Below are 15,652 nucleotides of genomic sequence, written 5' to 3' on the forward strand. Positions count from 1 at the left end.
GTGAGCTACAGAATATGTTAATCCCATATATGTTATAAAATGCAAACATAATATCCTAGATTTGTTCTAAATATATATTTGATCATTTAACATTAACTATTTGCCTGTAGTTTCACTAGTAAATCTTATCTCTTTGCACAGGTAATAGAGCATTTGTGCTGAGCTCTTTATAGACATAACATCTTGCAAATATTTTGAAATTGAGGTTGAATTTCAAATTTGGGTGACTTTGTAGGGAGTTTTTCTTATTGTTTGTTTAGTTTTATCTGTGACATACCTTTTATTTTTTAAAGGTGTGTACAATATGACACAACATTTTGTAATTCCAAGAACCGGATGTTGCAATCTCGTGGTCTAGTGTGTAGTATTTTTCTAAGTAATATGCGATTACAACATTGCAATAGGCAATGTGAAATGGGGACAAATTTTATGTGCATCATATCTCTTTCATAATTTAGATATGCTACTCTGACTCAGTAGTTTCATCTTTAAATAAATATTAAATTATTTCCTCAGTTAAACAGAGATTGGCTCAGGTATTTAACCTGTGTAACTTAAGCATGTAAGTAGTTCCTCTGACTTACACACATGCTTATGTAAATTACTGAACTGAGGCTACATCACTAAGAAAACAAGTCTCTGTCACTTGATATTGTGTCCAGCAAGAAAACAAATGTGGAAGTCTTATAATAAATTAGAAACAAAGTAGACTTCATCAGATTTCATTACAAATGGGAACTTGCCTTATGTTTGTTATGGTTTGTTAAAGCTCACAAACTTGGTTTAATTTAGGCATTACTTTAAGTAATTACTATTAATAAGAGAGACATGAGCTAAGCCATGGTTTGCATCAGATTATGTGATAGTTGCTAGTGTGTACAGTTAGTTAGAATCAGATACAATTCAGCCCAAACCACTAAGTTTCATATTAAGATTTTGGGTTTGTACCTACAATTAAAATTGTAACTTGAGGGCAGTGATATGAACCAACCCAGACTGAGTTCTTGTGAAGTAATCCCATCAAGTTTTGCAAAGTTCTAACATGCAAACATTTCTGAGTGATCAGATAGAGAAGGTGTGTAGAAAACCAAAACTTAAAGCCACTTCTTAGGCCCAAATGGACTGAAAAACAATTATTATTGTATTATATTAGTTGCTGTTAAGAGAGTATTATTAAGAGACTATAATACAGACAGTCTTCACACTTATGGCGGGTTACGTTCCTGGAAAATGTACTGTAAGTCAAAACGATGCAAGTTGAATCTGATTTTCCCATAGAAACAATGGTAAATATGGGGTTATGTTCCTAACCAAGGGTCTAATCCCCAATTTTTTTATAGAAATGACCATAAACACCATATTTAAATCAACTATTTAATCGACTATAAATGATATGCACTGTACAGTACAAAGCTTTCTAAAGTGTACTGTATGTAAATCGATTAAACAGGGCCATACAGTAACTAATCACATACAATTTTATTTAATCAGAAGGTGAAGGAACACCATCATCAGGGTTATGTGATTCAGAAGGGCTTCTTTGGGGAGTTTTTGGGGAGACTTAGGGCTACTTGATGGCTTTTTGAGAAATGGATCCAGGGACGTTTGTTTTGCTGCCCTCTTTTTATCATTGTAAATTTCCCTGTAATCCTGTAAGTGCAAGAATCCAACACCATAAGTAATAACATGGGTTTAAATGGTGGAGCACCACAAGTGTGAATCACCGTAAGTCAAAATGTCTTAAGTCGAGGACTGGCTGTAATAACTAGTGGATTGCCTGCTAAGAATGATAGGGAGTGGGGGGGGATGCAGTGCTGCCACTCACCACCCTGCGCTGTTGCTGCCTCCCAGGAGTCGGGGGGTTGGGGGGAAAGCTTGCACATGGCAGCTACTGCCACTGCCATCCACCACTGCAAGCTCCTGCCACTCCGTGTCCAGGCACCATCCCCCTCTTGCTCTGTGTCCGGCCCTGCGCCATCCTGTCCTCCCCCTCTGCTCCACATCCGGCTCCACACCACTCCCTCCTTCCCCCTGCTCCACGTCTGCCTGGCCTGCTTCACTGGAGCCATGCCCTGCCCATCATTCTTGATAGGAATTCTTAATGCAACACTGGCTGAATCCACGCCCCTCAAGAGCATGACAGACAGACAGGCAGACTAAGCCCATATATATAGAATAATAGCCAGCTTTATCTCAAAGGCTCAGAGCAGCTTACAATTAAAAAAAAAAATAGCCCACAGAGAAGATTGCATAAACAGCCCAAGAGCTGAGAAATCCATCTTCCCCAACCCAACCTCTCTCTCTCTCTCTCTTTGCCTAAATCCCCTCACAAGCAAACCTTCCCACCAATTCTAAGCACAACTTCATACCACTCCTCCCTCCCCACTCCCCACTGACATACTCCCACATCCTACCTCAACCCTAGGGAAGATTCTCATTTGCCCTTCCCCTTCCACCTCAACAACTTCCTCCAACATCTCATCCAAGTTCAGACTTTTCTGTCCTATGGAGGGAATATGGATGGGTGTCATTCCCTTTCCCAAAAGAACACAACTAGCTACTTCTCTTTCCCCCAACAAACAACATTGAATTCCAAAGAAACCTAACAAAAAGGTAAAAGAAGGTGGTCCTCTGTCCCTGCCTTGATTACTGTGGAAGCAAAATGCTAAAGCGAGATGGGTGGACCCTCCTCTTCTTTGCTGCTTTTTGTGGCTTGATCTTAGTGCTAACATGGTGGCATATTTATAGAAGTAGGTATGCTGTTCTTTTTCAGGGACCTGAGCAGGGTGAAATAGGATCACGGTTTAGTGTGCAAGTCCAGTATGTGCCTAGTCAGTGGAATAGGATCTGGCCTTTGAGCCAGATGCTGTATTAAATAATATAGAGACCAATCTCTGTGTCTACACAGAGCCCCATTGACTGCATCTAGCTCTTGAGTGCTGGCATCCACCTCTGCTGTTCTTAATGCAGGATCAGGCTTCTAGATTGAAAAATTTAGAGGAGAAAGATTTTTTTTCCTTCTAATTGTATGTCTTGTGAAATTAGAAATCTTTTCCCAGTCATTGGAGACCAATGATTCTGTGTGTATTTCAGCTTTTTTCTGTCTTAAAAATATTATATTTATTATGGTGTGTGCATATACCATGTTGTGTTTGGGCATATTGCAAACAAATATTTTGTTAGCTCCAGATTGATTCTTTTTAATTTTTATTATTCTTGTTATATGGGAAATGCTCGGTTTTGATTCAGCTTTGAGATGAAAACAGTTCTTCGAATCTCAGAATTCCTCATAGAATGAGTATGATGAAGGCAATCAGGTAAGCTTTGGGGGACTGCCTCCTGAGTTTGAATATTTACAGGATGAGGCAAGATTGTAAGCTAGCCTGAAGACTCTTTTAGAACATAGACACAGCCTGACCCTGTACTGTTAAGCATCATACAAATTTAGGCTTTGTTCGTGTAAGACACAAAAATAAGAATTAATAATACCCAAATTAATTATAATAGTGTTATAAATAATAATGAACACTAATTACTATTTATTATGGACATTATGTCTTGGATGAAATCTTGCTGTATTTGGCACAAGCACTGACCACAGCCTCTGAAACAGCAGTACCTGGTGTAAGAAATTCTTCCTTTTTAAAAACGTAGCAAATACACACGTTTATCCAATAATCTTTTTTAATAAAGATCTTAGGCTTAACCTTAGGGACTTTCTTCACACAGGGTCTCTGGGAACTGAGGAAAAATGCAAAACTAAGCCAATTTTGATATACGAGTATATGCATCTTATTTCATGTATATTTTCAGAGACTGTCCTTAAGGATCATAATGCATGCACTATAATGTTCTCTCATTGTCCCACCTCAACCCAGTAAAAGATACATATCCAAACACTCTTGCGCATGCACATGCACACAGATCACTTCTTTCTCTCTTTGAGGGTTCTGTTCTTCCCCAGGTTGTCCCTCAGCCAGAAGATAACCATCATTTCTACCTTCAAAGTCAAGATTTCTTGTCACTATTTTTTACTCAATCACAACTGACTTCATTTACAATGAAAGGGTAACTGGGGCTGATTAGCTATCCATATTTCTTCCTGGACTAGGGAACAAGTGCAGTGAAGGCAGTGAGATCTGATATATTTATTTATTTATTTCCTCTTTAGCTCCTTTTTTTTTTTCTTCGCTCGTGTGTGTGTGTGTGTGTGTGTGTGTGTATCAATCACTGCCTTCACTTCATTGCCTTATGAATCCCTCCCCCCACACACACACATATGGGATTTTTTTCTCTCTGAAGGAGGGGGACTTTTTACCTTCTTAGAAACTTCCTCCTAGTAAACCATTTTTCTTTTAATTTCCTCAACACCAAGTAGAAGTGGTTTATCTGAATTTGGATGTAGGGAACTGGCTGACTAGAAACCAAAACAGAGAACAGGGTGTTCTAGAAGAGATGAAATCCTTTTGGAATCAAATCTGCAAGAAGAGCAGAGGATGGAGAAGAGCCCAGTAGGGTTGCTGGCTTGGCTGGGAAGGTTATAAGCATCCTGATCATCACCACATCTTTTTTTTTTTTTTTACCTGAGCTGGTGAGCAGCCCAAAGGACATTTGCTGACTTGGCCACCAATTGGCTCCATGTTTCTGCAGGATATCTCTTGGGTGTCTTGGTTTGTAAATGGATCAGATTTTGGCCTCAGAGTGCTCCTCCCTGGGAGAACTGAGTTTTAAGAACACATGGCTGGCTTTTTCTACTTTAGGTATAAATTTATATTTTGGTTCTGATAATTTGACTTTACGTGCCTACTTAGCAAATGTGTTGATTCAATGCCCAAAGGATCATATTTCTTTGTGGTGTAGAAGTATTTATTGCAATATTTGTGGTATGCTGATGACACACTTTTGATAATAAAAAGGTGTATTTTTTGAGACTGTTAAACCAGTTCTGTCAAAACAGAATTAGTAGGTACTGGTGATTGTTTAGACGATTGAAAAGGAACAAAAATCCCCCTACAGTTACTGAGAATGTCACAGGGTTATGTGGTGTTTACTTGATTTCAGAGACCTTTATGTCTCTAGGTTTTTTTTTGTTTTCAAGTTGAACTTGGAATACCATTTAGCATGAGGATATAGCTGGATACCTGTGTTTATACATTGAACAAACTCAGGGATGTCTTTTTTTGGTATAATGTAGCTGAAATAAAACTTTCTTCTCTCATTTAAGGCAGTGTTGCAATAGCAGTACAGCCAGCAGGATTCCAGGGTTGGTACCCTTGGTTGATTATTTGTGGCAAGGTTATTTTTATGTAATAAGTAATAACATTACTTATCATAAAAGAAAAGAAAAACACATGTCTGTAGATTAATAAGCCATGGTCTAAACAAGGTACATGCCTTTTGACACCTGAAAACAATTCAGTAGTGGGTAAAGCATGAAGATGCCTTTGGATTCCTTTCTGAGCTAAGGAGTCTGGCTGTTGCTATACCCTTCACATGGTTCAGCTGCATGTTGGTCCTTCAGTGTGAACCAGTGGTGAAGTCCTGGCCAAGCCCTTTCCCCACCTTCTTTCAATATGCCATTTTGAGTTATACTGTACCAGGCACAAAGACCAGCCACAATATAATTTTTCTCGATTGTTTAATATATTAGCTAAATATTCCTACCAAAAGTCCGTAGACGTGGCTTAACTTGCTGTCATAGATGTGTAGCCATAGAATTAGAGGGAGGTAGAAATATGGGTCCACTGAATACTTTATAGAATCAGGCAGCATGAGATGGATGAAGTATTCTAATGTAGTGGTTGGTGCAAGGAGTAGATGAGTGAATGGGTTTACTGAAGGCAGATTGTGCCACAGTGTCTTGATACAGCTCCTTAAGACAACTAGTTGCCTAGACAATGGAAATATGATAGATTTTCATATTCCAGGATGGTAGTAAAAGCTGAAGGATTTTAGTAAAACATTTGGTATAGTACCATCTGGGAAAATGATTAAGCAGGAGGTACGTACAAGAATTGTTAGGTGAGTAGTGAACTGGTTAATGGAAGGTCACAAGAGGTTACACTGGAAGGGGAAATATTGGCCTGGAGTGGGAGAAAACAAGTGAGTAGGGATCCTTAAGGACTGGTTTTGACACTGACCTCACTTAATGTTTTCATTAATGACCTTGGCAGAAAAACTTGTATGTGGGCTGATGTCATAAAACTGGGAGTCCTTGTCAGTAGAGAGGAGAATCATACAGAAAGGACTGAATGACCTTGATAACTGCAATAGTTGGACTGGAATAAAATGTAATTGTCCAAATTGCAATGACATACACATAGAGAGCAGAGAGATTTCTGCTATATGCTGGGAGCTCATCAGCTGGAAGAGAAAGAAAGTGGATGGTTTAAAGCCTGGGTTGTCAACTGGGGATATGCGTACCCCTGGGGGTACTTGAGAAGGCCCTAGGAGGTATGTGTGGGTGGATAGGGATGCAGCGCTGCCACGCGTGTTTCCCGCACTGCTATGTAGGGGCTGCATGCCTGGCCGGATGCAGGGGAAGCTCGCATGTGGTGGCTGCCACCGTTCCACATCTGGCCATGCGCCAGCCCCTCCCCTCCTTGCTCTGTGTCTGGCTTCTGGGAGTACACTGCTCTGTGTCTGGCTGCCAGGGGTACCCTGACTCAAAATAGTTGAAAACCTGTGGCTTAAAATATGGGGTGGTTAAATAGTTCTAATAAAGTACACTGGAGTCGGGGTTGGGGCAGAGATTTACTGCTCTGCAGTAATTGCCTAAATAGGGCATGATCATGCTCCATGGTAGGGGAAAGCTAAATTCTGGTAGCTTAGCTATCTATTGTGGAGGAGGTGGGGAGGGGAAGAGAAGGAGAAGGGCTATTAAAGCTAAAGAACAATGTTTGCACAAGAACAAATAGATATAAACTGGCCTTGAATAAACTTAATATGGAAATTAGAGGAAGGTTTCCAGTAGGGCTATGTGTAGCTTTGGGTGGCGATTTGATTCGGAGGAGATTCGGCTCGATTTGGTGGCCGAATCTCTGAATTCAAATTGAATCAGGGGACCATTTAAAAGTTCCAAATCGATTCAAAGCTCTCCGATTCTTCGGCAAAGATCCAGAGAGCTTTGAAGATTCAGGCAGTCTCCTGCCAGCCCTGCTGACCCCCACCTGCTGCCCCTGTCCCCCACAGCTCCTGGTACTTTAAAAAAAGCCCTGGTGCTCATTGGGTGCTGCTGGGCAGGGGGACAATCCCCACTGTCCCACACTGCATGGGGGGTCTGCATGAGCCCTCTGATCTCCCCCTGTTCCCCCAGCCCCCCAATGGGTGCCCTGCCTGCCAGGACTCTGGCCCTTTAAGAAAAATGAAGCTGAGAAAAGCCCTGGGACTCACGGCTCCTGGTGCAGCTTTGAAGCTTCGGAGGCTCAAGCAGAGCCCCCACATGGCACGGGGCAGCGGGGATCACCCCACTGGCAGGAGCAGTGAGTCCTGGGGTTTCTTCAGGTTTTTTTTCTTTCTTAAAGGGCCAAAGCTGGCCCAAAGGGGCACCCGTGGGGAAGCAGAGGGGTGGGAATCGGGGGCTCATACAGAGCCTCCCATGTAGTGTGGGGCAGTGGGGGGCAGCAGAGATTACCCCCTGCCCGGCAGCACCCACTGAGCTGAGGCTTTTTTCCCCCAGGTACCAGGAGCTGGGGCAGGTGGGGCAGCCATTATAGGGCTGGGAGAGGGGCAGGGGATGGGCCCAGCCTGGCTGATTCAGAGATTTGGCTCCTGCCAAATCTCTAAATCGGATTTGGCCGAATTGAATGGGGACAGTGACTGGAATCACTGAATTGAATCACTGTCCCCTGAATCAGCCCAATCTGAATCCAAAGTGAATACTAGCCATTTGGCACAGGCCTAGTTTCCAGCCTTAAGGAAGTATGTTTCTGAAATCCCCTTCTAAGAGGAAATGGTCAGATGTCCTCCTGAGCCTAGTGGGCTATTATGGTTAGGACCAACCAGTTTCTTAGTCAAATGCACGCAAGGCAGTGATGTGGCCAGATTTTCTGTCCTGCTGGGCCAACAGCGGGGTGGAGGTGTGGTCTGTATCACAAGTACATAACAGGCCTTGAACTCAAGGGTTTTAAACCTTTTTGGATGAGTGTACCCCTGGCAAGGGGGGAGGGGTATGGTGGCACACGGCTGGATGCAGAGCGGGGTAGGGTGGGGTGGGGTGGCGCCTGCGCGGGATAGTGTGTGATGGTGTTCCATCCCTGCCCACCCACATGTATCCCCTAGGGCCTTCTTAAGTACCCCTGGTTGACGACCCCTGCTTTAATATCTCCGTCAATGAGCCCTATAATAGAAATGGAAGGGACAAAAGATACTAAGTAGTTGTAGGATGGAGCATGGTAAGTTTGTGAATGGGATTTATGTAGCAGAGGGCTGAACTTGATGACCCAGGAGTGGCATATTTGCTTTGCAAGGGGATGAAAGTAGAAAGGGAAATTGTTTTGGGAGGCATTGATTAAGCTTCAGAGACTCCAATAACAAGATCCAATATTGAATGGTAGTACACAATTTTATTCTTTTTTTAATGTGCATTAATTTCTCTATAGACAATGTATTCTAGATTTTTATGGAACTCATTATTTGTAATTGGGCTTGTGTCAACAAGCAGTAAAGACCAGCCTTTCTGCCATTAGTGACAGTTGACTTAACTCAGTAATAATACTTAGTGGTTATGTGGTGCTTTAAATTTTCAAAGCCTTGTTCAAATATTAGCTAATTAATCTTCACAACAATTGCTTTAAGTATTATTGTCCTTTCTATAGAGGTGGGTAAATAACTTTTATTATCCTTATTTTAGAGACAGGGAAATTGAGATCCAGGTGGTCAAGTTACATATACCTGGATGTATCTACCTGTTTTAGGTATTGTAAAATGTCTGTTGTTTCACCATTTAAAGACCTGATTCTGATTCTAAGTTCCTTGCAGTCAATAGGGGTCTTTCCAGTGACTTCAGTGTGAGTTGGATTAAGCTTGGGCAAATTTTTAAATAAAACCTAGCTTATACATGGCACTTTTAATCAGTGGATATCAAAATGCATGATCTTGAGTATAAGCATCATTATTCCTATTTCATAGATGGTGAAACAAGCACAGAAAGGAAGGAAGACACTTGCCTAATGTCACTTGCCTACTGTCACACAGCAGGCCAAACGAAAAAGAACAGAACTCAGGAGTGGTATTCTGCTCTTTTCTGGATGGCTAGATCATCCAGATTTGGTCACTAACAGTGTCATCCAGGTTTTCCAAAATGCCACTTACACACAGGTTCTTACTCTGTTCCTGTGTGTGTAGTCCTCCTCATGTGAATGGCTACATATGCACCCAGTACAGAATGCCAAACTATTTAAGTGGCATTTTGAGAACTTAGATGACCATGTGGATGACCAAAGGCTGATCATGCAGGTATTAGAAAATAATAGAATATCATCCCTAAGTTCTTTGTCATTGGCTTGCTGGATGTAATACTAAGGCCTTGTTCTTGGGGGCTTTATTTCATAATCAGGTGTGTATTTGCACTTTCAACCAAAGTCAGTCAACATGTTACTTTCAAGGAGCAACGGTCTCAAGTTTCAGTAAGGGAAGTTTAGGTTTGATGTAAGGAAAAGCTCGCATAAGGAGGGTGGTAAAACACTAGAACAAGTTACTCAGAGAGGCTGTAGGATCTCCATCCTTGGAGGTTTTTAAGACCTGGCTAGACAAAGTCTTGGCTAGGATGGTATAGTTGGGAATGATCCTGCTTTGAGTAGTGGATTGGACTAGATGGCTTTCTGAGGTCACTTCCAACCCTAATTTCTATGATTTTATGACACTAGGCAGGTGACTCAAGTTTCATATTCTGTCCACTAATAAGGTGTTCAGGGACTAGTGATGCAGCCAATGGCCCTATCCTGTTTTGGCTTCCAGAGCTGAATGATTAGGGGGCTCAGCCAGGAAGCAGGAGATTTAGGTTCTAGGCCTCCCTCACCCAGAGGTGAGGGAAGGTGAATCTGTATTTCCTTCTCAGCAGAGTGCTGTAACAACCAAGCCACAGGTCAGGCATTATCTTGTTGCCTCTTTAGACCTGGGTCTCCTTCTTCTTGAATAAGTGACCTTACCACTAAGATATTGGGCTTAAACATTAGAGCATTCTTGTCCTCCTTCCCCATGTCATGGTATTTTTCCTGGCTACAATTTCAGGACTTATATTCACCAACTTAAGCATGTATTGAGCTACTTATCTTGCACAGCCAGAGCACAGCATGTTCAGTGTTCATGTGAATGTTTGCGCATTCAAACTGTATGTAGAATAGGATTGCAAACTGCAGGTGCTAAAAAGGGTGCTTGCAGAGCTGGGCATGTGCCATGTGGGCTTGTAAGGTAAAATAAAATTGCCCGAAGAGTCTACACACAGATCTCAGGAAGTACCTATCTGCATCTTTAGGCACCTAAATAATTTTAAAAACCTAGTCCTAAGGGTCCAGCAAAGCCTACAAGCCAAAATTTTACTTGTAAAACTTCAGTGGTGATGTGCCAAAGAGATGTAGTTAGTCTACTGAGCGTACAGCTAATCCTCGTCAGACAGGTGAAGGTCTAGTGATTTCTAGTGTCTGAGGTCTAGTGTATGGGGGAGGAGGAAATCTCATGCTAATATATGCCAGTAATGGATCAAGACAACTCTTAATGTAAATGAGTGGCATCCAGCTTCACTCTAGAGATTGTCTGTGGACAGCTTATTGTAGGACGTATTCACAGTTGGGGCTGTTTCAACTGCACACGTGGTCTTCCAGTGTATTTCTTTTCCTTTCTTTAATGAAAATAGAAACGTCCTAGGTTCACTTCTGGTGCAAGCAGGCATGTGTGCGTCCTCTAAAGTCTCCTCTGAAATTCTTCATTATGCTTTGCTTGAAACAGGCCAATTTGTGAGACCTTTTCCATTGTAAACTTGCTGGCAAAATTGCTTGTGACAGATGAACACAAAAGGGTGCAACTCCCTTAAAACCACATGTAACTGGTCAATACTGTTACTAGGGCAATCCAGCCCCATCACCCCCTCTAACTTCGTTGCAGTGCTCTGGCAGCATACAAGAACAGTAGCTGAAGATTGCTGCTGCTGCTGCTGCTGCTGTGGGGAGATGTCAGCTCTTTTTGCCACAGACACCCATGTTGAGTGGGCAATAAACCCTCCTATTTTCAGTGGCAAAAAAATGGGGTAACATGTCAGACATCAGTGAACTCCCACTGCCCAATGGAACAGCATTTCTCAGAATGCCCTTCACACACTGCCCCACTGCTGCTTGCTACTGGTGCTGGACCACCCATCCTTCTTCTACTGCTGAATAATCAGCATAGTTTCCCCAGGGTTTGCCTGACAATCCCACCTGGTTTAATGCAACATTTCTCAAACTTTTGAAAAACATGCTCTCTTTGATGAAAGTCAAATCAGTAACACCCTTGTGTGCTATTAAAATCCCCTCCATCTCAGCTATTAAATTCCCTCCATCTCAATTTATGCATCTTTTGTTCACCTCACCTCTCCAGTTAGTTCTTCTCAGCGGTAGATACCACACACTTGAGGAAACACTTGAAAACAAGAACATAACTATATAGATAGGAACCATGAGCAGTAGCATAAGTAGGGCAGGGAGAGACTGGGGCAGCTGTCTTGGGGGCCAACTTGGGGTGGAGGGCAGGAAGAAAAATATCAGCTGCTGCCACAGCTACACAAACATGGTAGCAGCTGGAAGTGGCTAGTGCTATCCATCCTGCTGCCCCATGCACCCAGCTGCATTGTTACAGCACTGGCCATGCTATGCTCTGTTGGTAACTGTTTTTGAAAAACAAGTAACAATGTTGCATAATAGTAACAGGAATTAAAAGAAGAGATACCTCCCTTCTGATCATGTATGTAAATCAAAGAACAGAACAAACTGGAAACTGCTACTCGGGGCACTGTAAGATGTCAGTTATTGGGTCAGTGTAATCAAGCTAACTTGTTTACAGCAGAGCGAAGGGGTGGAGTGAGTCAGAGAAATGAAGGATCCTGAAGAAACTCATTCTAATTAGTAATTGGTGAATGGTGGATGCAGCAGCATTACTAGAACTGGGCACATGGAAGTGAAAGATAGTGACATTCAATTCCAAGGGCCTAGTTCTGATTGGTGTCCGTCCAGAATAAATCCTTTGGAGCCACTGGCCTCAGATTCTCTTCACAATAACAACTGGGAAGTGAGGGGATAACACCATTAATTTTTCCTGCAAAAGTCTTGCAAGGACTGCAGGGCTTGCTCTGTTACATATGTGCAAAATGAGATCAGAATCAAGATTAGGTCCCATAAATTGCTCTTGTTTTGGGTAATGGGGACGTCATGTAAAGCTTGTTGGCAGGGCAGGGCAGGGCCTGAATCTCATTCTTGCAAATCACTCTGCGCTCTTCTATAGCACTCTTCACTACTTCAGCTGATTTCCCTCTCCTTCCCCCGTGATTTGCTAGGTTAAACCTCAGCACAAGGATTTGCAATGGAGGGCAAGGAAAGATGATAGACTTTATTTCCCCATGCTGAATCTGAGACCCAGCCATATTGTGTGCGTCTGGTGTGCCATAGTGACAGAAGTGCTGGCATGGTTTTCTGTTTTTCCTGCTCTGAAACTTTTGGATCTTTGATAGTAGAAATGTGGCAAGTTTTAGGTGCATCCAGTACAGAATTACATGCATTGCTACCTCAGGTATTTCTTCAGTAAATGATTTCGGCATGCTCTGTCAATAATTTGTCTAAGTGATTACTTAAATATCTTTGGAAGGGTTACAAGATTGATGTGAAAGATTCTTTTAGTCATTTCCTTGTCCCTCTTTCTTTCCTTGCTTTGTGGGACTTGTTTTACTTGTTTATCTGCCTGCCCGTTGGAGTCACTCTTTCCTTTTATGGAAATTTAAAATGAACATTCCCCACCCACTCACCTTAATTCGTTTTGATTTACAGTGGATGATTTTAAATTTTCTAAAACCAGCTTATTTAGCTAACTTTCTCAGTTTCCAATCTTCCCCTTCAGAGTTTCTCTTACTAATATGATGAGAACAGTTGACTGACTAGAAAAATTATATAGATTGAACAAAAAAAAAAAAAAACTAGAAAGAAAATGTAGCATGTGGAATAATACTTTGCTGGGAATTTCATGGATTACATGATCTAGTGAAAGGTGTGGTCTGAACACAGACCTGGAAATAGGACTCTTCTGTTATTTTAACCTGGCATTAGCTTTGTGTGTGGCCCTAGGCAAATCCATGTAACTTCATTGCCTCAGTTTCCCAATTTGCAACCTAGGGATAAAAATACTTACTCACCTGTTTCATGAGGAGGTTAAATAATATTTAAAAACTAACAATCAGAATTACTTATTATTAAGTAGGTGATTTTTGGGGTGAGAGGTGTGTTCCTAATTATGACCCCCTTTCTGGTAATTTTTTTTAAATTGGTGACTTGTGATTCTAGGTAATGAGAGATCCAAAGCAGGTCCCCTGTTTATGTCATCACATAGGTTTGTTTATCAGATTCAGGTTGAGATCCTTGGGCACAATAACCTGATGACTTCCAGCTCCCCATCCAGCATAATAAACCATCTGAAGTATTTTGAATACATTGATGCCTCTGAATGTTTGAAAAATTGTGAAAATTACTGAAAACTGCTGTTTCCCTGAATCTTGCAAAAGCAGCAAACAGACAGTATTCTCTGAGTTTGCTCAAGATACACAGTGGTTAACAGTGGTCCTTGTCTATGGTCCTTACTCGAGCAAAGTCCCTGTTAGCTATAATAGAAACTTCCCTGATCAAGGACTGATGGGCTTGGGGTTACCATTTATTTCTAGTCCTTTAGTTTTTTACCTCACCATAACCAAAACAACTTGCAGATGCCTTTCCTGTATGCACTAGAGAGGGAGTATACTTATTCTTCTCTAAACAAGATGAAAATATTGGTGGGAAAAACCCAAAATATTCAACTGGTGTAAATGACTATTCAAGTCTGTAGGAAATGGTTAATTTGCTTCAGTAAAGCTACACTAATTTTTCTGCAGCTGAGGCTCTGGCCCTTATTAATTTCGTACTAATCTGTTTATAGCTTTCAAATGTAGAGCCGGTTTGCTTGCTGAACTGTTTACTGGGTGTGGTTACAGAATCACAAAAGTAATTATTTCACTGAAGACCTTTATTTAAAAAAAATGTACACTTCAGATTTACAAAATGGGACTAGACAATGACTAAGGAGCAAATTACATAAAAATTATTGCATGTACTTAGGTGTGTATTATGTTTTCATGACTCAGAATGGGGCCTGTTTGGGTTGCATTTAGGAATGATGCTGTCTTTGGGAAGAAAAACCACTGCGGAGTGCAAGAATTGCAAAAGAGAACCAGCCTCTCAAATCCTGTGCTGAGACATGATATTAGATGATAAAATGCTACTTAAGTAGCAAGGTGACTGATGGTGTTAGAAAATTTTACAACCTTACACACTACATTGCTAGAACAAGGTGCTGATTACAGTATGGGAACTAATGCAAGGTTTAAAACCAAATTACTGCTTGAAAACACCTTTCTGCTAAACAGTTTTCGGTTTGGGCTTGTGAAAGTTCAGAATTTGAAACAGTATCTTTTGGATACCTGAATTGGTAAAAGTCAGCATCCTTCTCTGCACCAGAGGACTGGGTCTGTTGCCAAGGGCAATTATAACTTTTTGTTTTTTCAATCATGTATTTGTTTTCCCATCACCTATCATGTTTCCAAACAAATCTAATTCATGCTTATGAAATCTTCCATAAATCCTTCATCAACAAAAGACTTATGCCCTAGGGAGAAGCAGTGAAAGTGATGTGGCTATTACTGACTTAAAGGAAATACCTCTGGTGGTCAGAGGGTCATTCAGTTTTCTCTTCCACTGAGTTCTCAACTATGTTAATACCCTGGGCAATCAGGGTGCCAGCATCAATTTTGATACTGGCTGATGAGTGACATGTCCACTTTCACCTAGATTGGGTACTAGAATTAATCTATCCCCCACTTATCTGTTTAGCTTGCATTAGAATTTGCAACATGGAAGCAAAAGTCTTTATGTTCAATTGAATATTTCTTAAAACAATCCAGTTACTCTTTTCCAACTCCTGGTGGTTAACATAGCTACATAAGAAATGTAATATTCCCCTAACAAAACTGAACACTGCTGTCATGTGTGCTTGCTGTCATCATGTAAGCAGAATTTGTTATTGTTAGGTTGCTTATGGGTACTTCAGGTGTTTTTTGCTTTCTTTCAACTAAAAGGAAAAAAAAAGTGGAAATATTTTAATAAATTAATTGATCTAATGCATCCTCAAATGTTAAAAACAATTAAATAATTATACAGATTTCATGAACAATAACTAGAAGAAAGCTAGGTAACATTTCAAGATTGCCAATTTTAACAGTGCCTCTTTAAAAAAAAAAAGAAAAAAAGTGAAGAAGCTTACTGGAGTTCTAATAACTTTGAAAATGACCTCAATCTTCATAACTGTTTGTTAAAGGATTTTCTAAAAAGAGCAGCAACACCTGGAGACTCATTTATCACTGTCTCTGCCTACTGGCGATCCCACCTAC

This window comes from Crocodylus porosus, unplaced genomic scaffold, assembly GCF_001723895.1.
Source record: "Crocodylus porosus isolate Cpor-Errol unplaced genomic scaffold, CroPor_comp1, whole genome shotgun sequence".
NCBI classification, from domain to species: domain Eukaryota; kingdom Metazoa; phylum Chordata; order Crocodylia; family Crocodylidae; genus Crocodylus; species Crocodylus porosus.